The sequence below is a fragment of the Syzygium oleosum genome, unplaced genomic scaffold (assembly GCF_021117445.2).
Source record: "Syzygium oleosum isolate NSW1041296 unplaced genomic scaffold, Sole_v2.1 Sole_v2.22, whole genome shotgun sequence".
Taxonomy (NCBI): Eukaryota; Viridiplantae; Streptophyta; class Magnoliopsida; order Myrtales; family Myrtaceae; genus Syzygium; species Syzygium oleosum.
Window position 1 is genome coordinate 6,929,188 of NW_026607506.1, and position 24,798 is coordinate 6,953,985.

A 24,798-nucleotide genomic window follows, 5' to 3' on the forward strand; every position below is an offset into this window, starting at 1 on the left:
TACGAGCACAGCTTTATTTTCGGATGGACCGACGGGGCCCGTAAGCACTTTTCGAAAAGCCGTGGGCCCCGTCTCGCTCGCGAACACCTTCGTGATTCGTCTCGCCCGGCAAGATAACGCGCCGCTCGACAAAATCTCGACCCGGCAAAAGGCGATCGTTAAATAAAAAGAAAAATGAAAAAGAGGGGTGCAACACGAGGACTTCCCAGGAAGTCACCCATCCTAGTACTACTCTGGCCCAAGCACGCTTAACTTCGGAGTTCTGATGGGATCCGGTGAATTAGTGCTGGTATGATCGCACCTATCATGTTAGGCATTGCAAATGTATTTGAAGCAAAGCCCTTCCTCTTCTCCAGAAATGTATTGGGACTTCTATTTCCGGGTTTTGACGACCCGTCGCGCAATTACCGGATAATTAACGGGATATTGCTTGGGAACGAACAAGTGAGCAAAAAGAAACGTTTCTCCGAAAACCTTGAAATTCCCGCGTTTTCGATCACAGATTTTGTTCCGGATGAACTCACGGGGCCCGTAAGCACTTTTCGGAAAGCCGTGGGCCCCGTATCGCTTCGCGAACACCTTCGTGATTCGTCTCGCCCCGGGAAGATAACGCGCCGCTCGGCAAAATCTTGACCCGGCAAAAAGGCGATCGTTACATTAAAAGAAAAACGAAAAAGAGGGGTGCAACACAAAGACTTCCCAGGAGGTCACCTATCCTAGTACTACTCTCGCCCAAGCACGCTTAACTTCGGAGTTCTGATGGGATCCGGTGCATTAGTGCTGGAATGATCGCACCCGTCATGTTACGCATTGCAAATGTATTTGAAGCAAAGCCCTTCCTCTTCTCAAGAAATGTATTGGGACTACTATTCCGGTTTTTGACGACCCGTCGCGCAATTACCGAATAATTAACAGGATATTGCTTAGGAACGAACAAGTTAGCAAAAAGAAATGTTTCTCGGAAAACCTCAAAATTCCCGTGTTTACGAGCACAGCTTTTGTTCCGGATGGATTCACGGGGCCCGTAAGCACTTTTCGGAAACCCGTGGAACCCGTCTCGCTTCGCGAACACCTTCGTGATTCGTCTCGCCCCGGCAAGATAACGCGCCGCTCGACAAAATCTCGACCCGGCAAAAAGGCGATCGTTACATAGAAAGAAAAACGAAAAAGAGGGGTGCAACACGAGGACTTCCCAGGAGGTCACCCATCCTAGTACTACTCTCGCCCAAGCACGGTTAACTTCGGAGTTCTGATGGGATCCGGTGCATTGGTGCTGGTATGATCGCACCCGTCTTGTCACGCATTGCAAATGTATTTGAAACAAAGCCCTTCCTCTTCTCAAGAAATGTATTGGGACTTCTATTTCCGGTTTTTGACGACCCGTCGCGCAATTACCGAATAATTAACTGGCTATTCCTTGGGAACGAACAAGTGAGCAAAGAGAAACGTTTCTAGGAAAACCTCGAAATTCCCGCGTTTACGAGCACAGCTTGTGTTCCGGATGGAATGATGGGGCCCGTAAGCACTTTTCAGAAAGCCGTGGGCCCCGTCTCGCTTCGCGAACGCCTTCGTGATTTGTCTCGCCCCGGCAAGATAACGCGCCGCTCGACAAAATCTCGACCTGGCAAAAAGGCGATCGTTACATAAAAAGAAAAACGAAAAAGAGGGGTGCAACACGAGGACTTCCCAGGAGGTCACCCATCCTAGTACTACTCTCGCCCAAGCACGCTTAACTTCGGAGTTCTGATGGGATCCGGTGCATTAGTGCTGGTATGATCGCGCCCGTCATGTTACGCATTGCAAATGTATTTGAAGCAAAGCCCTTCCTCTTCTCAAGAAATGTATTGGGACTTCTATTTCCGGATTTTGACGACCCGTCGCGCAATTACCAGATAATTAACGGGATATTGCTAGGGAACGAACAAGTGAGCAAAAAGAAACGTTTCTCGGAAAAACTCGAAATTCCCGCGTTTACGAGCACAGCTTTTGTTCCGGATGGACTGACGGGGCCCGCAAGCACTTTTCAGAAAGCCGTGGGCCCCCTCTCGCTTCGCGAACACCTTCGTGATTAGTCTCGCCCCGGCAAGATAACGCGCCGCTCGACAAAATCTCGACCTAGCAAAAAGGCGATCGTTACATAAAAAGAAAAACGAAAAAGAGGGGTGCAACACGAGGACTTCCCAGGAGGTCATCCATCCTAGTACTACTCTCGCCCAAGCACGCTTAACTTCGGAGTTCTGATGGGATCCGGTGCATTAGTGCTAGTATGATCGCACCCATCATGTTACGCATTGCAAATGTATTTGAAGCAAAGCCTTTCCTCTTCTCAAGAATTGTATTCGGACTTCTATTTCCGGTTTTTCACGACCCGTCGCGCAATTACTGGATAATTAACGGGATATTGCTTGGGAACGAAGAAGTGCGCAAAAAGAAACGTTTCTCGGAAAACCTCGAAATTCTCGCGTTTACGAGCACAGCTTTATTTCCGGATGGACTGACGGGGCCCGTGAGTACTTTTCAGAAAAGCCGTGGGCCCCGTCTTGCTTCGCGAACACCTTCGTGATTCGTCTCGCCCCGGCAAGATAACGCGCCGCTCGACAAAATCTCGACCCAGCAAAAAGGCGATCGTTAAATAAAAAGAAAAACGTAAAAGAGGGGTGCAACAGGAGGACTTCCAAGGAGGTCACCCATCCTAGTACTACTCTCGCCCAAGCACGCTTAACTTCGGAGTTCTGATGGGATCCGGTGCGTTAGTGCTGGTATGATCGTACCCGTCATGTTACGCATTGCAAATGTATTTGAAGCAAAGCCCTTCCTTTTCTCAAGAAATGTATTGGGACTTCTATTTTCGGTTTTTGACGACCCGTCGCGCAATTACCGGATAATTAACGGGATATTGCTTTGGATCGAACAAGTGAGCAAAAAGAAACGTTTCTCGGAAAACCTCGAAATTCCCGCGTTTACGAGCACAGATTTTGTTCCGGATGGACTCACGGGGCCCGTAAGCACTTTTCGGAAAGCCGTGGGCCCCGTCTCGCTTCGACAACAACTTCGTGATTAGTCTCGCCCCGGCAAGATAACGCGCCGCTCGACAAAATCTCGACCCGGCAAAAAGGCGATCGTTACATAAAAAGAAAAACGAAAAAGAGGGGTGCAACACGAGGACTTCCCAGGAGGTCATCCATCCTAGTACTACTCTCGCCCAAGCACGCTTAACTTCGAAGTTCTAATGGGATCGGGTGCATTAGTGCTGGTATGAAAGCACCCGTCATGTTACGCATTGCAAATGTATTTGAAGCAAAGCCTTTCCTCTTCTCAAGAAATGTATTGGGACTTCTATTTCCGGTTTTTGACGACCCGTCGCGCAATTATTGGATAATTAACGGGATATTGCTTGGGAACGAAGAAGTGAACAAAAAGAAACGTTTCTCGGAAAACCTCGAAATTCCCGCGTTTACGAGCACAGCTTTATTTTCGGATGGAATGACGGGGCCCGTAAGCACTTTTCAGAAAAGCCGTGGGCCCCGTCTCGCTTCGCGAACACCTTCGTGATTCGTCTCGCCCCGGCAAGATAACGCGCCGCTCGACAAAATCTCGACCCGGCAAAAAGGCGATCGTTAAATAAAAAGAAAAATGAAAAAGAGGGGTGCAACACGAGGACTTCACAGGAGGTCACCCATCCTAGTACTACTCTCGCCCAAGCACGCTTAACTTCGGAGTTCTGATGGGATCCGGTGCATTAGTGCTGGTATGATCGCACCCGTCATGTTACTTATTGTAAATGAATTTTAAGCAAAGCCCTTCTTCTTCTCAAGAAATGTATTGGGACTTCTATTTCCGGTTTTTGACGACCCGTCGCGCAATTACCGGATAATTAACGGGATATTGCTTGGGAACGAACAACTGAGCAAAAAGACACGTTTCTCGGAAAACCTCGAAATTCCCGTGTTTACGAGCACAGCTTTTGTTCCGGATGGATTTACGGGGCCCGTAAGCACTTTTCGGAAAGCCGTGGGCCCCGTCTCGCTTCGCGAACACCTTCGTGATTCGTCTCGACCCGGCAAGATAACGCGCCACTCGACAAAATCTCGACCCGGTAAAAAGGCGATCGTTAAATAAAAAGAAAAACGAAAAACAGGGGTGCAACACGAGGACTTCCCAGGAGGTCACCCATCCTAGTACTACTCTCGCCCAAGCACGCTTAACTTCGGAGTTCTGATGGGATCCGGGGCATTAGTGCTGGTATGATCGCACCCATCATGTTACGCATTGCAAATGTATTTGAAGCAAAGCCCTTCCTCTTCTCAGGAAATGTATTGGGACTTCTATGTCCGGTTTTTGACGACCCGTCGCGCAATTACCGGATAATTAACGGGATATTGCTTGGGAACGAACAAGCGAGCAAAAAGAAACGTTTCTCGGAAAACCTCGAAATTCCCGCGTTGACGAGCACAGCTTTTGTTCCGGATGGACTCACGGGGCCCGTAAGCAGTTTTCGGAAAGCCGTGGGCCCCGTCTCGCTTCGCGAACACCTTCGTGGTTCGTCTCGCCCCGGCAAGATAACGCGCCGCTCGACAAAATCTCGACCCGGCAAAAAGGCGATCGTTAAATAAAAAGAAAAACGAAAAAGAAGGGTGCAACACGAGGACTTCCCAGGAGGTCACGCATCCTAGTACTGCTCTCGCCCAAGCACGCTTAACTTCGGAGTTCTGATGGTACCCGGTGCATTAGTGCCGGTATGTTCGCACCCGTCATGTTACGCATTGTAAATGTATTTGAAGCAAAGCCATTCCTCTTCTCAAGAAATGTATTGGGACTTCTATTTCCGGTTTTTGACGACCCGTCGCGCAATTATTGGATAATTAACGGGATATTGCTTGGGAACGAAGAAGTGAACAAAAAGAAACGTTTCTCGGAAAACCTCGAAATTCCCGCGTTTACGAGCACAGCTTTATTTTCGGATGGACTGACGGGGCCCGTAAGCACTTTTCAGAAAAGCCGTGGGCCCCGTCTCGCTTCGCGAACACCTTCGTGATTCGTCTCGCCCCGGCAAGATAACGCGCCGCTCGACAAAATCTCGACCCGGCAAAAAGGCGATCGTTAAATAAAAAGAAAAATGAAAAAGAGGGGTGCAACACGAGGACTTCCCAGGAGGTCACCCATCCTAGTACTACTCTGGCCCAAACACGCTTAACTTCGGAGTTCTGATGGGATCCGGTGAATTAGTGCTGGTATGATCGCACCCATCATGTTACGCATTGCAAATGTATTTGAAGCAAAGCCCTTCCTCTTCTCCAGAAATGTATTGGGACTTATATTTCCGGGTTTTGACGACCCGTCGCGCAATTACCGGATGATTAACGGGATATTGCTTGGGAACGAACAAGTGAGCAAAAAGAAACGTTTCTCCGAAAACCTCGAAATTCCCGCGTTTACGAGCACAGATTTTGTTCCGGATGGACTCACGGGGCCCGTAAGCAATTTTCGGAAAGCCGTGGGCCCCGTATCGCTTCGCGAACACCTTCGTGATTCGTCTCGCCCCGGGAAGATAACACGCCGCTCGACAAAATCTTGACCCGGCAAAAAGGCGATCGTTACATAAAAAAAAAAACGAAAAAGAGGGGTGCAACACGAGGACTTCACAGGAGGTCACCCATCCTAGTACTACTCTCGCCCAAGCACGCTTAACTTCGGAGTTCTGATGGGATCCGGTGCATTAGTGCTGGTATGATCGAACCCGTCATGTTACTTATTGTAAATGAATTTTAAGCAAAGCCCTTCTTCTTCTCAAGAAATGTATTGGGACTACTATTTCCGGTTTTTGACGACCCGTCGCGCAATTACCGGATAATTAACGGGATATTGCTTGGGAACGAACAAGTGAGCAAAAAGACACGTTTCTCGGAAAACCTCGAAATTCCCGTGTTTACGAGCACAGCTTTTGTTCCGGATGGATTTACGGGGCCCGTAAGCACTTTTCGGAAAGCCGTGGGCCCCGTCTCGCTTCGCGAACACCTTCGTGATTCGTCTCGTCCTGGCAAGATAACGCGCCGCTCGACAAAATCTCGACCCGGCAAAAAGGCGATCGTTAAATAAAAAGAAAAACGAAAAACAGGGGTGCAACACGAGGACTTCCCAGGAGGTCACCCATCCTAGTACTACTCTCGCCCAAGCACGCTTAACTTCGGAGTTCTGATGGGATCCGGGGCATTAGTGCTGGTATGATCGCACCCATCATGTTACGCATTGCAAATGTATTTGAAGCAAAGCCCTTCCTCTTCTCAGGAAATGTATTGGGACTTCTATGTCCGGTTTTTGACGACCCGTCGCGCAATTACCGGATAATTAACGGGATATTGCTTGGGAACGAACAAGCGAGCAAAAAGAAACGTTTCTCGGAAAACCTCGAAATTCCCGCGTTGACGAGCACAGCTTTTGTTCCGGATGGATTCACGGGGCCCGTAAGCTCTTTTCGGAAAGCCGTGGGCCCCGTCTCGCTTCGCGAACACCTTCGTTATTCGTCTCGACCCGGCAAGATAACGCGCCGCTCGACAAAATCTCGACCCGGTAAAAAGGCGATCGTTAAATAAAAAGAAAAACGAAAAACAGGGGTGCAACACGAGGACTTCCCAGGAGGTCACCCATCCTAGTACTACTCTCGCCCAAGCACGCTTAACTTCGGAGTTCTGATGGGATCCGGGGCATTAGTGCTGGTATGATCGCACCCATCATGTTACGCATTGCAAATGTATTTGAAGCAAAGCCCTTCCTCTTCTCAGGAAATGTATTGGGACTTCTATGTCCGGTTTTTGACGACCCGTCGCGCAATTACCGGATAATTAACGGGATATTGCTTGGGAACGAACAAGCGAGCAAAAAGAAACGTTTCTCGGAAAACCTCGAAATTCCCGCGTTGAAGAGCACAGCTTTTGTTCCGGATGGACTCACGGGGCCCGTAAGCACTTTTCGGAAAGCCGTGGGCCCCGTCTCGCTTCGCGAACACCTTCGTGGTTCGTCTCGACCCGGCAAGATAACGCGCCGCTCGACAAAATCTCGACCCGGCAAAAAGGCGATCGTTAAATAAAAAGAAAATCGAAAAAGAAGGGTGCAACACGAGGACTTCCCAGGAGGTCACCCATCCTAGTACTCCTCTCGCCCAAGCACGCTTAACTTCGGAGTTCTGATGGTACCCGGTGCATTAGTGCTGGTATGTTCGCACCCGTCATGTTACGCATTGTAAATGTATTTGAAGCAAAGCCATTCCTCTTCTCAAGAAATGCATTGGGACTTCAATTTCCGGTTTTTGACGACCCATCGCGCAATTACTAGATAATTAACGGGATATTGCTTGGGAACGAAGAAGTGAGCAAAAAGAAACGTTTCTCGGAAAACCTCGAAATTCCAGCGTTTACGAGCACAGCTTTATTTTCGGATGGACTGACGGGGCCCGTAAGCACTTTTCTGAAAAGCGTGGGCCCCGTCTTGCTTCGCGAACACCTACGTGATTCGTCTCGCCCCGGCTAGATAACGTGCCGCTAGACAAAATCTCGACCCGGCAAAAAGGCGATCGTTAAATAAAAAGAAAAACGAAAAACAGGGGTGCAACACGAGGACTTCCCAGGAGGTCACCCATCCTAGTACTACTCTCGCCCAAGCACGCTTAACTTCGGAGTTCTGATGGGATCCGGGGCATTAGTGCTGGTATGATCGCACCCATCATGTTACGCATTGCAAATGCATTTGAAGCAAAGCCATTCCTCTTCTCAAGAATTGTATTGGGACTTCTATGTCCGGTTTTTGACGACCCGTCGCGCAATTACCGGATAATTAACGGGATATTGCTTGGGAACGAACAAGCGAGCAAAAAGAAACGTTTCTCGGAAAACCTCGAAATTCCCGCGTTGACGAGCACAGCTTTTATTCCGGATGGACTCACGGGGCCCGTAAGCACTTTTCGGAAAGCCGTGGGCCCCGTCTCGCTTGGCGAATACCTTCGTGATTCGTCTCTCCCCGGCAAGATAACGCGCCGCTCGACAAAATCTCGACCCGGCAAAAAGGCGATCCTTAAAAAAAAAGAAAAAAGAAAAAGAGGGTTGCAACACGAGGACTTCCCAGGAGGTCACCCATCCTAGTACTACTCTCGCCCAAGCACGCTTAACTTCGGAGTTCTGATGGGATCCGGTGCATTAGTGCTTGTATGATCGCACCCGTCATCATACGCATTGCAAATGTATTTGAAGCAAAGCCCTTCCTCTTCTCAAGAAATGTATTGGGACTTCTATTTCCGGTTTTGGACGACCCGTCGCGCAATTAGTGCTGGTATGATCGCACCCATCATGTTACGCATTGCAAATGCATTTGAAGCAAAGCCATTCCTCTTCTCAAGAATTGTATTGGGACTTCTATGTCCGGTTTTTGACGACCCGTCGCGCAATTACCGGATAATTAACGGGATATTGCTTGGGAACGAACAAGTGAGCAAAAAGAAACGTTTCTCGGAAAACCTCGAAATTCCCGCGTTTACGAGCACAGCTTTTGTTCCGTATGGACTGACGGGGCCCGTAAGCATTTTTCGGAAAGCCGTGGTCCCCGTCTCGCTTCGGGAACACCTTCGTGATTCGTCTCGCCCCGGCAAGATAACGCGCCGCTCGACAAAATCTCGACCCGGCAAAAAGGCGATCGTTAAATAAAAAGAAAAACGAAAAAGAGTAGTGCAACACGAGGACTTCCCAGGAGGTCACCCATCCTAGTACTACTCTCGCCCAAGCACGATTAACTTCGGAGTTCTGATGGGATCCGGTGCATTAGTGCTGGTATGATCGCACCCGTCATGTTACGCATTGCAAATGTATTTGAAGCAAAGCCCTTCCTCTTCTCAAGAAATGTATTGGGACTTCTATTTCCGGTTTTTGACGACCCGTCGCGCAATTACCGGATAATTAACGGGATATTGCTTGGGAACGAACAAGTGAGCAAAAAGAAACGTTTCTCGGAAAACCTCGAAATTCCCGCGTTTACGAGCACAGTTTTTGTTCCGGATGTACTAACGGGGCCCGTAAGCATTTTTCGGAAAGCCGTGGGCCCCGTCTCGCTTTGGGAACACATTCGTGATTCGTCTCGCCCCGGCAAGATAAAGCGCCGCTCGACAAAATCTCGACCCGGCAAAAAGGCGATCATTAAATAAAAAGAAAAACGAAAAAGAGGGGTGCAACACGAGGACTTCCCAGGAGGTCACCCATCCTAGTACTACTCTCGCCCAAGCACGCTTAACTTCGGAGTTCTGATGGGATCCGGTGCATTAGTGCTCTTATGATCGCACCCGTCATGTTACGCATTGCAAATGCATTTGAAGCAAAGCCCTTCCTCTTCTCAAGAATTGTATTGGGACTACTATTTCCGGTTTTTGACGACCCGTCGCGCAATTACCGGATAATTAACGGGATATTGCTTGGGAACGAACAAGTGAGCAAAAAGAAACGTTTATCGGAAAACCTCGAAATTCACACGTTTACGATCACGGCTTTTGTTCCGGATGGACTCAAGGGGTCCGTAAGCACTTTTCGGAAAGCCGTGGGCCCCGTCTCGCTTCGCGAACACTTTCGTGATTCGTCTCGTCCCGGCAAGATAACGCGCCGCTCGACAAAATCTCGGCCCGGCAAAAAGGCGATCGTTAAATAAAAAGAAAAACGAAAAAGAGGGGTGCAACACGAGGACTTACCAATAGGTCACCCATCCTAGTACTACTCTCGCCCAAGCACGCTTAACTTCGGAATTCTGATGGGATCCGGTGCATTAGTGCTGGTATGATTGCACCCGTCATGTTACGCATTGCAAATGCATTTGAAGCAAAGCCGTTCCTCTTCTCAAGAATTGTATTGGGACTTCTATTTCCGGTTTTTGACGACCCGTCGCGCAATTACCGGATAATTAACGGGATATTGCTTGGGAACGAACAAGTGAGCAAAAAGAAACGTTTCTCGGAAAACCTCGAAATTCCCGCGTTTACGAGCACAGCTTTTGTTCCGGATGGACTCACGGGGCCCGTAAGCACTTTTCGAAAAGCCGTGGGCCCCGTCTCGCTTGGCGAATACCTTAGTGATTCGTCTCTCCCCGACAAGATAACGCGCCGCTCGACAAAATCTCGACCCGGCAAAAAGGCGATCCTTAAAAAAAAAAGAAAAAGAAAAAGAGGGTGGCAACACGAGGACTTCCCAGGAGGTCACCCATCCTAGTACTACTCTCGCCCAAGCACGCTTAACTTCGGAGTTCTGATGGGATCCGATGCATTAGTGCTGGTATGATCGCACCCGTCATCATACGCATTGCAAATGTATTTGAAGCAAAGCCCTTCCTCTTCTCAAGAAATGTATTGGGACTTCTATTTCCGGTTTTGGACGACCCGTCGCGCAATTACCGGATAATTAACGGGATATTGCTGAGGAACGAACAAGTGAGCAAAAAGAAACGTTTCTCGGAAAACCTCGAAATTCCCGCGTTTACGAGCACAGCTTTTGTTCCGGATGGACTGACGGGGCCCGTAAGCATTTTTCGGAAAGCCGTGGGCCCCGTCTCGCTTCGGGAACACCTTCGTGATTCGTCTCGCCCCGGCAAGATAACGCGCCGCTCGACAAAATCTCGACCCGGCAAAAAGGCGATCGTTAAATAAAAAGAAAAACGAAAAAGAGTGGTGCAACACGAGGACTTCCCAGGAGGTCACCCATCCTAGTACTACTCTCGCCTAAGCACGATTAACTTCGGAGTTCTGATGGGATCCGGTGCATTAGTGCTGGTATGATCGCACCCGTCATGTTACGCATTGCAAATGTATTTGAAGCAAAGCCCTTCCTCTTCTCAAGAAATGTATTGGGACTTCTATTTCCGGTTTTTGACGACCCGTCGCGCAATTACCGGATAATTAACGGGATATTGCTTGGGAACGAACAAGTGAGCAAAAAGAAACGTTTCTCGGAAAACCTCGAAATTCCCGCGTTTACGAGCACAGTTTTTGTTACGGATGTACTAACGGGGCCCGTAAGCATTTTTCGGAAAGCCGTGGGCCCCGTCCCGCTTCGGGAACACCTTCGTGATTCGTCTCGCCCCGGCAAGATAAAGCGCCGCTCGACAAAATCTCGACCCGGCAAAAAGGTGATCATTAAATAAAAAGAAAAACGAAAAAGAGGGGTGCAACACGAGGACTTCCCAGGAGGTCACCCATCCTAGTACTACTCTCGCCCAAGCACGCTTAACTTCGGAGTTCTGATGGGATCCGGTGCATTAGTGTTCTTATGATCGCACCCGTCATGTTACGCATTGCAAATGCATTTGAAGCAAAGCCCTTCCTCTTCTCAAGAATTGTATTGGGACTACTATTTCCGGTTTTTGACGACCCGTCGCGCAATTACCGGATAATTAACTGGATATTGCTTGGGAACGAACAAGTGAGCAAAAAGAAACGTTTATCGGAAAACCTCGAAATTCCCACGTTTACGATCACGGCTTTTGTTCCGGATGGACTCACGGGGTCCGTAAGCACTTTTCGGAAAGCCGTGGGCCCCGTCTCGCTTCGCGAACACTTTCGTGATTCGTCTCGTCCCGGCAAGATAACGCGCCGCTCGACAAAATCTCGGCCCGGCAAAAAGGCGATCGTTAAATAAAAAGAAAAACGAAAAAGAGGGGTGCAACACGAGGACTTACCAATAGGTCACCCATCCTAGTACTACTCTCGCCCAAGCACGCTTAACTTCGGAATTCTGATGGGATCCGGTGCATTAGTGCTGGCATGATTGCACCCGTCATGTTACGCATTGCAAATGCATTTGAAGCAAAGCCGTTCCTCTTCTCAAGAATTGTATTGGGACTTCTATTTCCGGTTTTTGACGAACCGTCGCGCAATTACCGGATAATTAACGGGATATTGCTTGGGAACGAACAAGTGAGCAAAAAGAAACGTTTATCGGAAAACCTCGAAATTCCGACGTTTACGAGCACGGCTTTTGTTCCGGATGGACTCACGGGGTCCGTAAGCACTTTTCGGAAAGCCGTGGGCCCCGTCTCGCTTCGCGAACACCTTCGTGATTCGTCTCGCCCCGTCAAGATAACGCGCCGCTCGACATAATCTCGGCCCGGCAAAAAGGCGATCGTTAAATAAAAAGAAAAACGAAAAAGAGGGGTGCAACAAAAGGACTTCCCAGGAGGTCACCCATCCTATTACTACTCTCGCCCAAGCACGATTAACTTCGGAGTTCTGATGGGATCCGGTGCATTAGTGCTGGTATGATCGCACCCGTCATTTTACGCATTGCAAATGCATTTGAAGCAAAGCCCTTCCTCTTCTCAGGAATTGTATTGGGACTTCTATTTCCGGTTTTTGACGACCTGTCGCGCAATTACCGGATAACTAACGGGATATTGCTTGGGAACGAACAAGTGAGCAAAAAGAAACGTTTCTCGGAAAACCTCGAAATTCCCACGTTTACGAGCACGGCTTTTTTTCCGGATGGACTCACGGGGTCCGTAAGCACTTTTCGGAAAGCCGTGGGCCCCGTCTCGCTTCGCGAACACCTTCGTGATTCGTCTCGCCCCGGCAAGATAACGCGCAGTTCGACAAAATCTCGGCCCGGCAAAAAGGCGATCGTTAAATAAAAAGAAAAACGAAAAAGAGGGGTGCAACAAGAGGACTTCCCAGGAGGTCACCCATCCTATTACTACTCTCGCCCAAGCACGCTTAACTTCGGAGTTCTGATGGGATCCGGTGCATTAGTGCTGGTATGATTGCACCCGTCATGTTACGCATTGCAAATGCATTTGAAGCAAAGCCCTTCCTCTTCTCAAGAATTGTATTGGGACTTCTATTTCCGGTTTTTGATGACCCGTCGCGCAATTACCGGATAATTAACGGGATATTGGTTGGGAACGAACAAGTGAGCAAAAAGAAACGTTTCTCAGAAAACCTCGAAATTCCAGCGTTTACGAGCACAGCTTTTATTCCGGATGGACTCATGGGGCTCGTATGCACTTTTCGGAAAGCCGTGGGCCCCGTCTCGTTTCGCGAACACCTTCGTGATTCGTCTCGCCCCGGCCAGATAACGCGCCGCTCGACAAAATCTCGGCCCGGCAAAAAGGCGATCGTTAAATAAAAAGAAAAACGAAAAAGAGGGGTGCAACACGAGGACTTCCCAATAGGTCACCCATCCTAGTACTACTCTCGCCCAAGCACGCTTAACTTCGGAGTTCTGATGGGATCCGGTGCATTAGTGCTGGTATGATTGCACCCGTCATGTTACGCATTGCAAATGCATTTGAAGCAAAGCCCTTCCTCTTCTCAAGAATTGTATTGGGACTTCTATTTCCGGTTTTTGACGACCCGTCGCGCAATTACCGGATAATTAACGGGATATTGCTTGGGAACGAACAAGTGAGCAAAAAGAAACGTTTCTCAGAAAACCTCGAAATTCCAGCGTTTACGAGCACAGCTTTTATTCCGGATGGACTCATGGGGCTCGTAAGCACTTTTCGGAAAGCCGTGGGCCCCGTCTCGCTTCGCGAACACCTTCGTGATTCGTCTCGTCCCGGCAAGATAACGCGCCGCTCGACAAAATCTCGGCCCGGCAAAAAGGCGATCGTTAAATAAAAAGAAAAACGAAAAAGATGGGTGCAACACGAGGACTTCCCAATAGGTCACCCATCCTAGTACTACTCTCGCCCAATCACGCTTAACTTCGGAGTTCTGATGGGATCCGGTGCATTAGTGCTGGTATGATTGCACCCGTCATGTTACGCATTGCAAATGCATTTGAAGCAAAGCCATTCCTCTTCTCAAGAATTGTATTGGGACTTCTATTTCCGGTTTTTGACGACCCGTCGCGCAATTACAGGATAATTAACGGGATATTGCTTGGGAACGAACAAGTGAGCAAAAAGAAACGTTTCTCGGAAAACCTCGAAATTACCGCGTTTACGAGCACAGCTTTTGTTCCGGATGGACTCACGGGGCCCGTAACCACTTTTCGGAAAGCCGTGGGTCCCGTCTCGCTTTGCGAACACCTTCGTGATTCGTCTCGCCCCGGCAAGATAACGCGCAGCTCGACAAAATCTCGACCCGGCAAAAAGGCGATCGCTAAATAAAAGAAAAACGAAAAAGAGGGGTGCAACACGAGGACTTCCCAGGAGGTCACCCATCCTAGTACTACTCTCGCCCAAGCACGCTTAACTCGGAGTTCGATGGGATGCGGTGCATTAGTGCTGGTATGGTCGCACCCGTCATGTTACGCATTGCAAATGCATTTGAAACAAAGCCCTTCCTCTTCTCAAGAATTGTATTGGGACTTCTATTTCCGGTTTTTGACGACCCGTCGCTCAGTTACCGGATAATTAACGGGATATTGCTTGGGAACGAACAAGTGAGCAAAAAGAAACGTTTCTCGGAAAACCTCGAAATTCCCGCGTTTACGAGCACAGCTTTTGTTCCGGATGGACTCACGGGGCCCGTAAGCACTTTTCGGAAAGCCGTGGGGCCCCGTCTCGCTTCGCGAACACCTTCGTGATTCGTCTCGCCCCGGCAAGATAACGCGTCGCTCGACAAAATCTCGAACCGGCAAAAAGGCGATCGTTAAATAAAAAGAAAAACGAAAAAGAGGGGTGCAACACGAGGACTTCCCAGGAGGTCACCCATCATAGTACTACTCTCGCCCAAGCATGTTTAACTTCGGAGTTCTGATGGGATCCGGTGCATTAGTGCTGGTATGATCGCACCCGTCTTGTTGCGCATTGCAAATGCATTTGAAGCAAATCCCTTCCTCTTCTCAAGAATTGTATTGGGACTTCTATTTCCGGTTTTTGACGACCCGTCGCGCAATTACCGGATAATTAACGGGATATTTCTTGGGAACGAACAAGTGAGCAAAAAGAAACGTTTCTCGGAAAACCTCGAAATACCCGCGTTTACGAGCACAGGTTTGTTCCGGATGGACTCGCGGGGCCCGTAAGCACTTTTCGGAAAGCCGTGGGCCCCGTCTCGCTTCGCGAACACCTTCGTGATTCGTCTCGCCCCGGCAAGATATCGCGCCGCTCGACAAAATCTAGACCCGGCAAAAAGGCGATCGTTAAATAAAAAGAAAAACGAAAAAGAGGGGTGCAACACGAGGACTTCCCAAGAGGTCACCCATCCTAGTACTACTCTCGCCCATGCACGCTTAACTTCGCAGTTCTGATGGGATCCGGTGCATTAGTGCTGGTATGATCGCACCCGTCATGTTACGCATTGCAAATGCATTTGAAGCAAAGCCCTTCCTCTTCTCAAGAATTCTATTGGGACTTCTATTTTCGGTTTTTGAATACTCGTCGCGCAGTTACCGGATAATTAACGGGATATTGCTTAGGAACGAACAAGTGAGCAAAAAGAAACGTTTCTCGGAAAACCTCGAAATTCCCGCGTTTACGAGCACAGCTTTTGTTCCGGATGGACTCACGGGGCTCGTAAGCACTTTTCGGAAAGCCGTGGGCCCCGTCTCGCTTCGCGAACACCTTCGTGATTCGTCTCGCCCCGACAAAATAACGCGCCGCTCGACGAAATATCGACCCGGCAAAAAGGTGATCGTTAAATAAAAAGAAAAACGAAAAATAGGGGTGTAACACGGGGACTTCCCAGGAGGTCACCCATCCTAGTACTACTCTTGCCCAAGGACGCTTCACTTCGGAGTTTTGATGGGATCCGATGCATTAGTGCTGGTATGATCGCACCCGTCATGTTACGCATTGCAAATGCATTTGAAGCAAAGACCTTCCTCTTCTCAAGAATTGTATTGAGACTTCTATTTCCGGTTTTTGACGACCCGTCGCGCAGTTACCGGATAATTAACGGGATATTGCTTGGAAACGAACAAGTGAGCAAAAAGAAACGTTTCTCGGAAAACCTCGAAATACCCGCGTTTACGAGCACAGCTTTTGTTCCGGATGGACTCGCGGGGCCCGTAAGCACTCTTCGGAAAGCCGTGGGCCCCGTCTCGCTTCGCGAACAACTTCGTGATTCGTCTCGCCCCGGCAAAATAACGCGCCGCTCGACAAAATCTCGACCCGGCAAAAAGGCGATCGTTAAATAAAACGAAAAACGAAAAAGAGGGTGCAACGGGAGGACTTCCCAGGAGGTCACCCATCCTAGTACTACTCTCGCCCAAGCACGCTTAACCCGGAGTTCGATGGGATCCAGGTGCATCGGTCTGGTATGATCGCGACCCGTCTTGTTACGCATTGCAAATGTATTTGAAGCAAAGCCCTTCCTCTTCTCAAGAATTGTATTGGGACTTCTATTTCCGGTTTTTAACGACCCGTCGCGCAATTACCGGATAATTAACGGGATATTTCTTGGGAACGAACAAGTGAGCAAAAAGAAACGTTTCTCGGAAAACCTCGAAATTCCCGCGTTTACGAGCACAGCTTTTGTTCCGGATGGACTCACGGGGCCCGTAAGCACTTTTCGGAAAGCCGTGGGCCCCGTCTCGCTTCGCGAACACCTTCGTGATTCGTCTCGCCCTGGCAAGATAACGCGCCGCTCGACGAAATCTCTACCCGGCAAAAAGGCGATCGTTAAATAAAAAGAAAAACGAAAAAGAGGGGTGCAACACGAGGACTTCCCGGGAGGTCACCCATCCTAGTACTACTCTCGCCCAAGCACGCTTAACACCCGGCAAGATTACGATGGGATCCGGTGCATTGGCTTTCGTATGATCGCACCCTTCATGTTACGCATTGCAAATACATTTGAAGCAAAGCCCTTCCTCTTCTCAAGAATTCTATTGGGACTTCTATTTCCGGTTTTTGAATTCCCGTCGCGCAGTTACCGGATAATTAAAGGGATATTGCTTGGGAACGAACAAGTGAGCAAAAAGAAACGTTTCTCGGAAAACCTCGAAATTCCCGCGTTTACGAGCACAGCTTTTGTTCCGGATGGACTCACGGGGCCCGTAAGCACTTTTCGGAAAGCCGTGGGCCCCGTCTCGCTTCGCGAACACCTTCGTGATTCGTCTCGCCCCGACGAGATAACGCGCCGCTCGACGAAATCTCGACCCGGCAAAAAGGCGATCGTTAAATAAAAAGAAAAACGAAAAAGAGGGGTATAACACGAGGACTTCCCAGGAGGTCACCCATCCTAGTACTAGTCTCGCCCAAGCACGCTTAACTTCGGAGTTCTGATGGGATCCAATGCATTAGTGCTGGTATGATCGCACCCGTCATGTTACGCATTGCAAATGCATTTGAAGCAAAGCCCTTCCTCTTCTCAAGAATTGTATTGAGACTTCTATTTCCGGTTTTTGAAGACCCGTCGCGCAGTTACCGGATAATTAACGGGATATTGCTTGGGAACGAACAAGTGAGCAAAAAGAAACGTTTCTCGGAAAACCTCGAAATTCTCGCGTTTACGAGCACATCTTTTGTTCCGGATGGACTCACGGGGCCCGTAAGCACTTTTCGGAAAGCCGTGGGCCCCGTCTCGCTTTGTGAACACCTTCGTGATTCGTCTCGCCCCAGCAAGATAACGCGCCGCTCGACGAAATCACGACCCGGCAAAAAGGCGATCGTTAAATAGAAAGAAAAACGAAAAAGAGGGGTGAAACACGAGGACTTTCCAGGAGGTCACCCATCCTAGTACTACTCTCGCCCAAGCACGCTTAACTTCGGAGTTCTGATGGGATCCGGTGCATTAGTCCTGGTATGATCGCACCCGTCATGTTACGCATTGCAAATTCATTTGAAGCAAAGCCCTTCCTCTTCTCAAGAATTGTATTGGGACTTCTATTTCCGGTTTTTGACGACCCGTCGCGCAATTACCGGATAATTAACGGGATATTGCTTGGGAACGAACAAGTGAGCAAAAAGAAAGGTTTCTCGGAAAACCTCGAAATTCCCGCGTTTACGAGCACAGCTTTTGTTCCGAATGGAGTCACGGGGCCCGTAAGCACTTTTCGGAAAGCCGTGGGCCCCGTCTCGCTTCGCGAACACCTTCGTGATTCGTCTCGCCCCGGTAAGATAACGCGCCGCTCGACAAAATCTCGACCCGGCAAAAAGGCGGTCGTTAAATAAAAAGAAAAACAAAAAAGAGGGGTGCAACACGAGGACTTCCCAGGAGGTAACCCATCCTACTACTACTCTCGCCCCAGCACGATTAACTTCGGAGTTCTGATAGGATCCGGTGCATTAGTGCTGGTATGATCGCACCCGTCATGTTACTCATTGCAAATGCATTTGAAGCAAAGCCCTTCCTCTTCTCAAGAATTGTATTGGGACTTCTATTTCCGGTTTTTTTACGACCCGTCGCGCAATTACCGGATAATTAACGGGATATTGCTTGGGAACGAACAAGTGACCAAAAAGAAACGTTTCTCGGAAAAGCTCGAAATTCCCGCGTTTACGAGCACAAGTTTTGTTACGGATGGACTCACGGGGCCCGTAAGCACTTTTCGGAAAGCCGTGGGCCCCGTCTCGCTTCGCGAACACCTTCGTGATTCATCTCGCCCCGGCAAGATAACGCGCCGCTCGACAAAATCTCGGCCCGGCAAAAAGGCGATCGTTAAATAAAACGAAAAACGAAAAAGAGGGGTGCAACACGAGGACTTCCCAGGAGGTCAACCATCCTAGTACTACTCTCGCCCAAGCACGCTTAACTTCGGAGTTCTGAAGGGATCCGGTGCATTCGTGATGGTATGATCGCACCCGTCATGTTACGCATTGCAAATGCATTTGAAGCAAAGCCCTTCCTCTTCTCAAGAATTGTATTGGGACTTCTATTTCCGGTTTTTGACGACCCGTCGCGCAATTACCGGATAATTAACGGGATATTGCTTGGGAACGAACAAGTGAGCAAAAAGAAACGTTTCTCGGAAAACCTCGAAATTCCCGCGTTTACGAGCACAGCTTTTGTTCCGGATGGACTCACGGGGCCCGTAAGCACTTTTCGGAAAGCCGTGGGCCCCGTCTCGCTTCTCGAACACCTTCGTGATTCGTCTCGCCCCGGCAAGATAACGCGCAGCTCGACAAAATCTCGACCCGGCAAAAAGGCGATCGCTAAATAAAAAGAAAAACGAAAAAGAGGGGTGCAACACGAGGACATCCCAGAAGGTCACCCATCATAGTACTACTCTCGCCCAAGCACGCTTAACTTCGGAGTTCTGATGGGATCCGGTGTATTCGTGATGGTTTGATCGCACCCGTCATGTTACGCATTGCAAATGCATTTGAAGCAAAGTCCTTCCTCTTCTCAAGAATTGTATTGGGACTTCTATTTCCGGTTTTTGACGACCCGTCGCGCAGTTACCGGATAATTAACGGGATATTGCTTGGGAACGAACAAGTGAGCAAAAAGAAAGGTTTCTCGGAAAACCTCGAAATTCTCGCGTTTACGAGCACAGCTTTTGTTCCGGATGGACTCACGGGGCCAGTAAGCACTTTTCGGAAAGCCGTGGGCCCCGTCTCGCTTCGCGAACACCTTCGTGATTCGTCTCGCCCCGGCAAGATAACGCGTCGCTCGACAAAATCTCGAACCGGCAAAAAGGCGATCGTTAAATAAAAAGAAAAATGAAAAAGAGGGGTGCAACACGAGGACTTCCCAGGAGGTCACCCATCATACTACTACTCTCGCCCAAGCACGCTTAACTTCGGAGTTCTGATGGGATCCGGTGCATTCGTGATGGTTTGATCGCACCCGTCATGTTACGCATTGCAAATGCATTTGAAGCAAAGCCCTTCCTCTTCTCAAGAATTGTATTGGGACTTCTATTTCCGGTATTTTTACGACCCGTCGCGCAATTACCGGATAATTAACGGGATATTGCTTGGGAACGAACAAGTGAGCAAAAAGAAACGTTTCTCGGAAAACCTCGAAATTCCCGCATTTAGGAGCACAGATTTGTTCCGGATGGACTCACGGGGCCGGTAAGCACTTTTCGGAAAGCCGTGGGCCCCATCTCGATTCGCGAACACCTTCGTGATTCGTCTCGCCCCGGCAAGATAACGCACCGCTCGACAAAATCTCGACCCGGCAAAAAGGCGATCGTTAAATAAAGCGAAAAACCAAAAAGAGGGGTGCAACACGAGGACTTCCCAGGAGGTCACCAATCCTAGTACTACTCTCGCCCAAGCACGCTTAACTTCGGAGTTCGATGGGATCCGGTGCATTAGTCTTGGGTATGATCGCAGATTGATCATGTTACGCATTGCAAATGCATTTGAAGCAAAGCCCTTCCTCTTCTCAAGAATTGTATTGGGACTTCTATTTTCGATTTTTGACGACCCGTCGCGCAATTACCGGATAATTAACGGGATATTTCTTGGGAACGAACAAGTGAGCAAAAAGAAACGTTTCTCGGAAAACCTCGAAATTCCGGCGTTTACGAGCACAGCTTTTGTTCAGGATGGACTAACGGGGCCCGTAAGCACTTGTCGGAAAGCCGTGGGCCCCGTCTCGCTTCGCGAACACCTTCGTGATTCGTCTCGTCCCGGCAAGATAACGCGCCGCTCGACAATATCTCGACCCGGCAAAAAGGCGATCGTTAAATAAAAAGAAAAACGAAAAAGAGGGGTGCAACACGAGGACTTCCGAGGAGGTCACCCATCCTAGTACTACTCTCGCCCAAGCACGCTTAACTTCGGAGTTATGATGGGATCCGGTGCATTAGTGCTGGTATGATCGCACCCGTCATGTTATGCATTGAAAATGCATTTGAAGCAAAGCCCTTCCTCTTCTCAAGAATTGTATTGGGACTTCTATTTCCGGTTTTTGACGACCCGTCGCAGCTAATTCAGGATAATTAACGGATATTGCTTGGGAGCGAACAAGTGAGCAAAAGAAACGTTTCTCGGAAAACCTCGAAATTCCGCGTTTACGAAAGCACAGGCTTTTGTTCCGGATGGACTCACGGGGCCCGTAAGCACTTTTCGGAAAGCCGTGGACCCCGTCTCGCCGCGAACACCTTCGTGATTCGTCTCGCCCCCGGCAAGATAACGCGCCGCTCGACAAAATCTAGACCCGGCAAAAGGCGATCGTTAAATAAAAGAAAAACGAAAAAGAGGGTGCAACACGAGGACTTCCCGGGAGGTCACCCATCCAAAGTACTACTCTCGCCCAAGCACGCTTAATCCCGGAGTTACTGATGGGATCCGGTGCATTAGTGCTGGTATGATCGCACCGTCATGTTACGCATTGCAAATGCATTTGAAACAAAGCCCTTCTTCTTCTCAAGAATTGTATTGGGACTTCTATTTCTGGTTTTTGACGACCCGTCGCGCTTGATTCTTGGATAATTAACGGGATATTGCTTGGGAGCGAACAAGTGAGCAAAAAGAAGCGTTTCTCGGAAAACCTCGAAATTCCAGCGTTTACGAGCACGGCTTTTGTTCCGGATGGACTCACGGGGCCGTAAGCACTTTTCGGAAGAAGCCGTGGGCCCCGTCTCGCTTCGCGAACACCTTCGTGATTCGTCTCGCCCCGGCAAGATAACGCGCCGCTCGACAAAATCTAGACCCGGCAAAAAGGCGATCTTTAAATAAGAAGAAAAACGAAAAAGAGGGGTGCAACACGAGGACTTCCCAGGAGGTCACCCATCCTAGTACTACTCTCGCCCAACCACGCTTAACTTCGCAGTTCTGATGGGATCCGGTGCATTAGTCTTTGGTATGATCGTACCCGTTATGTTACGCATTGCAAATGCATTTGAAGCAAAGCCCTTCCTCTTCTCAAGAATTCTATTGGGACTTCTATTTCCGGTTTTTGAATACTGGCCGTCGCGCGATTACCGGATAATTAACGGGATATTGCAGGAACGAACAAGTGAGCAAAAAGAAACGTTTCTCGGAAAACCTCGAAATTCCCGCGTTTCTGAGCACGGCTTTTGTTCCGGATGGACTCACGGGGCTCGTAAGCACTTTTCGGAAAGCCGTGGGCCCCGTCTCGCTTCGCGAACACCTTCGTGATTCGTCTCGCCCCGACAAGATAACGCGCCGCTCGACGAAATCTCGACCCGGCAAAAAGGCGATCGTTAAATAAAAAGAAAAACGAAAAAGAGGGGTGCAACACGGGGACTTCCCAGGAGGTCACCCATCCTAGTACTACTCTTGCCCAAGGACGCTTCACTTCGGAGTTTTGATGGGATCCGATGCATTAGTGCTGGTATGATCGCACCCGTCATGTTACGCATTGCAAATGCATTTGAAGCAAAGCCCTTCCTCTTCTCAAGAATTGTATTGGGACTTCTATTTCCGGTTTTTGACGACCCGTCGCTAGCGGAATTACGGATAATTAACGGGATATTGCTTGGAAACGAACAAGTGAGCAAAAAAAGCGTTTCTCGGGAAAACCTCGAAATACCAGCGTTTACTGGCACAGCTTTTGTTCGGATGGACTCAGCGGGGCCCGTAAGCACTCTTCGGAGCCGTGGGCCCCGTCTCAACTTCGCGAACACCTTCGTGATTCGTCTCGCCCCGGCAAGATAACGCGCCGCTCGACAAAATCTCGACCCGGCAAAAAGGCGATCGTTAAATAAAAAGAAAAACGAAAAATAGGGGTGCAACACGAGGACTTCCCAGGAGGTCACCCATCCTAGTACTACTCTCGCCCAAGCACGCTTAAGCCGGAGTTACGATGGGATCCGGTGCATTAGTCTTTGGTATGATCGCACCCGTCTTGTTATGCATTGCAAATGTATTTGAAGCAAAGCCCTTCCTCTTCTCAAGAATTGTATTGGGACTTCTATTTCCGGTTTTTGACGACCCGTCGCGCAATTTACGGATAATTAACGGGATATTTCTTGGGAACGAACAAGTGAACAAAAGAAGCGTTTCTCGGGAAAACCTCGAAATTCCCACGTTCCACGAGCACGGCTTTTTTTTCCGGATGGACTCACGGGGTCCGTAAGCACTTTTCGGAAAGCCGTGGGCCCCGTCTCGCTTCGCGAACACCTTCGTGATTCGTCTCGCCCCGGCAAGATAACGCGCCGCTCGACAAAATCTCGGCGCGGCAAAAAGCCGATCTCGTTAAATAAAAAAAAAAACGAAAAGAGGGTGCAACAAGAGGACTTCCCGGGAGGTCACCCATCCTAGTACTACTCTCGCCCAAGCACGCTTAACCCTTGATTACGATGGGATCCGGTGTATTAGTCTTTGGTATGATCGCACCCGTCAAGTTATGCATTGCAAATGCATTTGAAGCAAAGCCCTTCCTCTTCTCAAGAATTGTATTGGGACTTCTATTTCCGGTTTGACGACCCGTCGCTCGTTCTACGGATAATTAACGGGATATTGCTTGGGAGCGAACAAGTTAGCAAAAAGAAACGTTTCTCGGAAAACCTCGAAATTCCCGCGTTTACGAGCACAGCTTTTATTCCGGAAAGCCTCACGGGGCCCGTAAGCACTTTTCGGAAAGCCGTGGGCCCGGGTTCGCTTGCGAACACCTTCGTGATTCGTCTCGCCCCGGTAAGATAACGCGCTGCTCGACAAAATCTCGACCCGGCAAAAAGGCGATCGTTAAATAAAAGTAAAAAAACGAAAATGAGGGGTGCAACACGAGGACTTCCCAGGAGGTCACCCATCCTAGTACTACTCTCGCCCAAGCACGCTTAACTTCGGAGTTCTGATGGGATCCGGTGCATTAGTCTGGTATGATCGCACCGTCATGTTACTCATTGCAAATGCATTTGAAGCAAAACCCTTCCTCTTCTCAAGAATTGTATTGGGACTTGTATTTCCGGTTTTTGACGACCCGTCGCGCAATTACTCGGATAATTGCGGGATATTGCTTGGAACGAACAAGTGAGCAAAGAAAGCGTTTCTCGGAAAACCTCGAAATTCCCACGTTTACGTGCACGGCTTTTTCCGGATGGACTCACGGGGTCCGTAAGCACTTTCGGAAAGCCGTGGGCCCCGTCTCGCTTCGCGAACACCTTCGTGATTCGTCTCGCCCAGGCAAGATAACGCGCCGCTCGACAAAATCTCGACCCGGCAAAAAGGCGATCGTTAAATAAAAAAAAAAAAACGAAAAAAGGGGTGCAACAAGAGGACTTCCCAGGAGGTCACCCATCCTAGTACTACTCTCGCCCAAGCACGCTTAACTCGGAGTTCTGATGGGATCCGGTGCATTAGTGCTGGTATGATCGCACCCGTCATGTTACGCATTGCAAATTAATTTGAAACAAAGCCCTTCCTCTTCTCAAGAATTGTATTGGGACTTCTATTTCCGGTTTTGTTGACCCGTCGCGCGATTCTAGGATAATTAACGGGATATTGCTTGGGAACGAACAAGTGAGCAAAAGAAAGCGTTTCAGGAAAACCTCGAAATTCTCGCGTTTGAGCACAACTTTTGTTCCGGATGGACTCACGGGGCCAGTAAGCACTTTTCGAAAAGCCGTGGGCCCCGTCTCGCTTCGCGAACACCTTCGTGATTCGTCTCGCCCCGGAAAGATAACGCGTCGCTCGACAAAATCTCGAACCGGCAAAAAGCTCGATCGTTAAATAAAAGAAAAACGAAAAGAGGGTGCAACACGAGGACTTCCAGGGGAGGTCACCCATCATAGTACTACTCTCGCCAAGCACGCTTAACCGGAGTTCGATGGGATCCGGTGTATTCGTGATGGTTTGATCGCACCCGTCATGTTACGCATTGCAAATGCATTTGAAGCAAAGTCCTTCCTCTTCTCAAGAATTGTATTGGGACTTCTATTTCCGGTTTTTGACGACCCGTAGCGCATAGCTTACTCGGATAATTAACGGGATATTGCTTGGGAACGAACAAGTGAGCAAAAAAGCGTTTCTCGGAAA

The 24,798-nt window shown here is 49.1% G+C and overlaps 43 non-coding genes and 7 pseudogenes across 43 annotated transcripts; all 50 read right to left on the reverse strand.

Annotated features, from left to right (window-relative positions):
• Positions 1-184: 184 nt before the first annotated feature.
• Positions 185-303, reverse strand: LOC130140936 (5S ribosomal RNA). The gene has a single exon (XR_008818901.1). It is a non-coding gene; the product is annotated as a 5S ribosomal RNA (ribosomal RNA).
• Positions 304-678: 375 nt separating this feature from the next.
• On the reverse strand, positions 679-797 carry LOC130140931 (5S ribosomal RNA). The gene has a single exon (XR_008818896.1). It is a non-coding gene; the product is annotated as a 5S ribosomal RNA (ribosomal RNA).
• A 374-nt stretch (positions 798-1,171) lies between these two features.
• LOC130140909 (5S ribosomal RNA) lies at positions 1,172-1,290 on the reverse strand. Its single transcript, XR_008818874.1, has one exon. It is a non-coding gene; the product is annotated as a 5S ribosomal RNA (ribosomal RNA).
• A 375-nt stretch (positions 1,291-1,665) lies between these two features.
• LOC130140905 (5S ribosomal RNA) lies at positions 1,666-1,784 on the reverse strand. Its single transcript, XR_008818872.1, has one exon. It is a non-coding gene; the product is annotated as a 5S ribosomal RNA (ribosomal RNA).
• Positions 1,785-2,159: 375 nt separating this feature from the next.
• Positions 2,160-2,278, reverse strand: LOC130140910 (5S ribosomal RNA). Its single transcript, XR_008818875.1, has one exon. It is a non-coding gene; the product is annotated as a 5S ribosomal RNA (ribosomal RNA).
• Positions 2,279-2,654: 376 nt separating this feature from the next.
• On the reverse strand, positions 2,655-2,773 carry LOC130140943 (5S ribosomal RNA). The gene has a single exon (XR_008818908.1). It is a non-coding gene; the product is annotated as a 5S ribosomal RNA (ribosomal RNA).
• Positions 2,774-3,148: 375 nt separating this feature from the next.
• Positions 3,149-3,267, reverse strand: LOC130140874 (5S ribosomal RNA). The gene has a single exon (XR_008818860.1). It is a non-coding gene; the product is annotated as a 5S ribosomal RNA (ribosomal RNA).
• Positions 3,268-3,643: 376 nt separating this feature from the next.
• LOC130140913 (5S ribosomal RNA) lies at positions 3,644-3,762 on the reverse strand. The gene has a single exon (XR_008818878.1). It is a non-coding gene; the product is annotated as a 5S ribosomal RNA (ribosomal RNA).
• A 375-nt stretch (positions 3,763-4,137) lies between these two features.
• LOC130140924 (5S ribosomal RNA) lies at positions 4,138-4,256 on the reverse strand. Its single transcript, XR_008818889.1, has one exon. It is a non-coding gene; the product is annotated as a 5S ribosomal RNA (ribosomal RNA).
• Positions 4,257-4,631: 375 nt separating this feature from the next.
• Positions 4,632-4,750, reverse strand: LOC130140878 (5S ribosomal RNA). Its single transcript, XR_008818864.1, has one exon. It is a non-coding gene; the product is annotated as a 5S ribosomal RNA (ribosomal RNA).
• A 376-nt stretch (positions 4,751-5,126) lies between these two features.
• On the reverse strand, positions 5,127-5,245 carry LOC130140925 (5S ribosomal RNA). The gene has a single exon (XR_008818890.1). It is a non-coding gene; the product is annotated as a 5S ribosomal RNA (ribosomal RNA).
• Positions 5,246-5,620: 375 nt separating this feature from the next.
• LOC130140916 (5S ribosomal RNA) lies at positions 5,621-5,739 on the reverse strand. Its single transcript, XR_008818881.1, has one exon. It is a non-coding gene; the product is annotated as a 5S ribosomal RNA (ribosomal RNA).
• A 375-nt stretch (positions 5,740-6,114) lies between these two features.
• On the reverse strand, positions 6,115-6,233 carry LOC130140935 (5S ribosomal RNA). The gene has a single exon (XR_008818900.1). It is a non-coding gene; the product is annotated as a 5S ribosomal RNA (ribosomal RNA).
• A 375-nt stretch (positions 6,234-6,608) lies between these two features.
• On the reverse strand, positions 6,609-6,727 carry LOC130140945 (5S ribosomal RNA). The gene has a single exon (XR_008818910.1). It is a non-coding gene; the product is annotated as a 5S ribosomal RNA (ribosomal RNA).
• A 375-nt stretch (positions 6,728-7,102) lies between these two features.
• LOC130140949 (5S ribosomal RNA) lies at positions 7,103-7,221 on the reverse strand. Its single transcript, XR_008818914.1, has one exon. It is a non-coding gene; the product is annotated as a 5S ribosomal RNA (ribosomal RNA).
• A 375-nt stretch (positions 7,222-7,596) lies between these two features.
• Positions 7,597-7,715, reverse strand: LOC130140875 (5S ribosomal RNA). Its single transcript, XR_008818861.1, has one exon. It is a non-coding gene; the product is annotated as a 5S ribosomal RNA (ribosomal RNA).
• Positions 7,716-8,090: 375 nt separating this feature from the next.
• Positions 8,091-8,209, reverse strand: LOC130140917 (5S ribosomal RNA). The gene has a single exon (XR_008818882.1). It is a non-coding gene; the product is annotated as a 5S ribosomal RNA (ribosomal RNA).
• A 499-nt stretch (positions 8,210-8,708) lies between these two features.
• LOC130140912 (5S ribosomal RNA) lies at positions 8,709-8,827 on the reverse strand. The gene has a single exon (XR_008818877.1). It is a non-coding gene; the product is annotated as a 5S ribosomal RNA (ribosomal RNA).
• A 375-nt stretch (positions 8,828-9,202) lies between these two features.
• On the reverse strand, positions 9,203-9,321 carry LOC130140929 (5S ribosomal RNA). The gene has a single exon (XR_008818894.1). It is a non-coding gene; the product is annotated as a 5S ribosomal RNA (ribosomal RNA).
• A 375-nt stretch (positions 9,322-9,696) lies between these two features.
• On the reverse strand, positions 9,697-9,815 carry LOC130140933 (5S ribosomal RNA). The gene has a single exon (XR_008818898.1). It is a non-coding gene; the product is annotated as a 5S ribosomal RNA (ribosomal RNA).
• Positions 9,816-10,190: 375 nt separating this feature from the next.
• On the reverse strand, positions 10,191-10,309 carry LOC130140921 (5S ribosomal RNA). Its single transcript, XR_008818886.1, has one exon. It is a non-coding gene; the product is annotated as a 5S ribosomal RNA (ribosomal RNA).
• A 375-nt stretch (positions 10,310-10,684) lies between these two features.
• LOC130140930 (5S ribosomal RNA) lies at positions 10,685-10,803 on the reverse strand. The gene has a single exon (XR_008818895.1). It is a non-coding gene; the product is annotated as a 5S ribosomal RNA (ribosomal RNA).
• Positions 10,804-11,178: 375 nt separating this feature from the next.
• LOC130140946 (5S ribosomal RNA) lies at positions 11,179-11,297 on the reverse strand. The gene has a single exon (XR_008818911.1). It is a non-coding gene; the product is annotated as a 5S ribosomal RNA (ribosomal RNA).
• Positions 11,298-11,672: 375 nt separating this feature from the next.
• On the reverse strand, positions 11,673-11,791 carry LOC130140942 (5S ribosomal RNA). Its single transcript, XR_008818907.1, has one exon. It is a non-coding gene; the product is annotated as a 5S ribosomal RNA (ribosomal RNA).
• Positions 11,792-12,166: 375 nt separating this feature from the next.
• Positions 12,167-12,285, reverse strand: LOC130140947 (5S ribosomal RNA). The gene has a single exon (XR_008818912.1). It is a non-coding gene; the product is annotated as a 5S ribosomal RNA (ribosomal RNA).
• Positions 12,286-12,660: 375 nt separating this feature from the next.
• LOC130140932 (5S ribosomal RNA) lies at positions 12,661-12,779 on the reverse strand. Its single transcript, XR_008818897.1, has one exon. It is a non-coding gene; the product is annotated as a 5S ribosomal RNA (ribosomal RNA).
• A 375-nt stretch (positions 12,780-13,154) lies between these two features.
• LOC130140894 (5S ribosomal RNA) lies at positions 13,155-13,273 on the reverse strand. Its single transcript, XR_008818871.1, has one exon. It is a non-coding gene; the product is annotated as a 5S ribosomal RNA (ribosomal RNA).
• Positions 13,274-13,648: 375 nt separating this feature from the next.
• Positions 13,649-13,767, reverse strand: LOC130140928 (5S ribosomal RNA). Its single transcript, XR_008818893.1, has one exon. It is a non-coding gene; the product is annotated as a 5S ribosomal RNA (ribosomal RNA).
• Positions 13,768-14,141: 374 nt separating this feature from the next.
• Positions 14,142-14,258, reverse strand: LOC130140877 (5S ribosomal RNA). The gene has a single exon (XR_008818863.1). It is a non-coding gene; the product is annotated as a 5S ribosomal RNA (ribosomal RNA).
• Positions 14,259-14,634: 376 nt separating this feature from the next.
• On the reverse strand, positions 14,635-14,753 carry LOC130140911 (5S ribosomal RNA). Its single transcript, XR_008818876.1, has one exon. It is a non-coding gene; the product is annotated as a 5S ribosomal RNA (ribosomal RNA).
• A 374-nt stretch (positions 14,754-15,127) lies between these two features.
• Positions 15,128-15,246, reverse strand: LOC130140922 (5S ribosomal RNA). The gene has a single exon (XR_008818887.1). It is a non-coding gene; the product is annotated as a 5S ribosomal RNA (ribosomal RNA).
• A 375-nt stretch (positions 15,247-15,621) lies between these two features.
• On the reverse strand, positions 15,622-15,740 carry LOC130140879 (5S ribosomal RNA). Its single transcript, XR_008818865.1, has one exon. It is a non-coding gene; the product is annotated as a 5S ribosomal RNA (ribosomal RNA).
• Positions 15,741-16,114: 374 nt separating this feature from the next.
• LOC130140901 (5S ribosomal RNA) lies at positions 16,115-16,231 on the reverse strand (annotated as a pseudogene).
• A 376-nt stretch (positions 16,232-16,607) lies between these two features.
• Positions 16,608-16,730, reverse strand: LOC130140902 (5S ribosomal RNA; annotated as a pseudogene).
• Positions 16,731-17,105: 375 nt separating this feature from the next.
• Positions 17,106-17,224, reverse strand: LOC130140939 (5S ribosomal RNA). The gene has a single exon (XR_008818904.1). It is a non-coding gene; the product is annotated as a 5S ribosomal RNA (ribosomal RNA).
• Positions 17,225-17,599: 375 nt separating this feature from the next.
• Positions 17,600-17,718, reverse strand: LOC130140934 (5S ribosomal RNA). Its single transcript, XR_008818899.1, has one exon. It is a non-coding gene; the product is annotated as a 5S ribosomal RNA (ribosomal RNA).
• A 375-nt stretch (positions 17,719-18,093) lies between these two features.
• Positions 18,094-18,212, reverse strand: LOC130140940 (5S ribosomal RNA). The gene has a single exon (XR_008818905.1). It is a non-coding gene; the product is annotated as a 5S ribosomal RNA (ribosomal RNA).
• A 376-nt stretch (positions 18,213-18,588) lies between these two features.
• On the reverse strand, positions 18,589-18,707 carry LOC130140919 (5S ribosomal RNA). The gene has a single exon (XR_008818884.1). It is a non-coding gene; the product is annotated as a 5S ribosomal RNA (ribosomal RNA).
• A 375-nt stretch (positions 18,708-19,082) lies between these two features.
• On the reverse strand, positions 19,083-19,201 carry LOC130140937 (5S ribosomal RNA). The gene has a single exon (XR_008818902.1). It is a non-coding gene; the product is annotated as a 5S ribosomal RNA (ribosomal RNA).
• A 375-nt stretch (positions 19,202-19,576) lies between these two features.
• LOC130140923 (5S ribosomal RNA) lies at positions 19,577-19,695 on the reverse strand. Its single transcript, XR_008818888.1, has one exon. It is a non-coding gene; the product is annotated as a 5S ribosomal RNA (ribosomal RNA).
• A 375-nt stretch (positions 19,696-20,070) lies between these two features.
• Positions 20,071-20,189, reverse strand: LOC130140887 (5S ribosomal RNA; annotated as a pseudogene).
• A 377-nt stretch (positions 20,190-20,566) lies between these two features.
• LOC130140927 (5S ribosomal RNA) lies at positions 20,567-20,685 on the reverse strand. The gene has a single exon (XR_008818892.1). It is a non-coding gene; the product is annotated as a 5S ribosomal RNA (ribosomal RNA).
• A 372-nt stretch (positions 20,686-21,057) lies between these two features.
• LOC130140885 (5S ribosomal RNA) lies at positions 21,058-21,178 on the reverse strand (annotated as a pseudogene).
• A 377-nt stretch (positions 21,179-21,555) lies between these two features.
• LOC130140883 (5S ribosomal RNA) lies at positions 21,556-21,675 on the reverse strand. The gene has a single exon (XR_008818869.1). It is a non-coding gene; the product is annotated as a 5S ribosomal RNA (ribosomal RNA).
• Positions 21,676-22,051: 376 nt separating this feature from the next.
• LOC130140876 (5S ribosomal RNA) lies at positions 22,052-22,170 on the reverse strand. Its single transcript, XR_008818862.1, has one exon. It is a non-coding gene; the product is annotated as a 5S ribosomal RNA (ribosomal RNA).
• A 377-nt stretch (positions 22,171-22,547) lies between these two features.
• Positions 22,548-22,666, reverse strand: LOC130140892 (5S ribosomal RNA; annotated as a pseudogene).
• A 377-nt stretch (positions 22,667-23,043) lies between these two features.
• On the reverse strand, positions 23,044-23,162 carry LOC130140900 (5S ribosomal RNA; annotated as a pseudogene).
• Positions 23,163-23,536: 374 nt separating this feature from the next.
• LOC130140944 (5S ribosomal RNA) lies at positions 23,537-23,654 on the reverse strand. The gene has a single exon (XR_008818909.1). It is a non-coding gene; the product is annotated as a 5S ribosomal RNA (ribosomal RNA).
• A 370-nt stretch (positions 23,655-24,024) lies between these two features.
• LOC130140938 (5S ribosomal RNA) lies at positions 24,025-24,142 on the reverse strand. The gene has a single exon (XR_008818903.1). It is a non-coding gene; the product is annotated as a 5S ribosomal RNA (ribosomal RNA).
• Positions 24,143-24,511: 369 nt separating this feature from the next.
• LOC130140895 (5S ribosomal RNA) lies at positions 24,512-24,627 on the reverse strand (annotated as a pseudogene).
• Between the last annotated feature and the right edge of the window lie 171 nt (positions 24,628-24,798).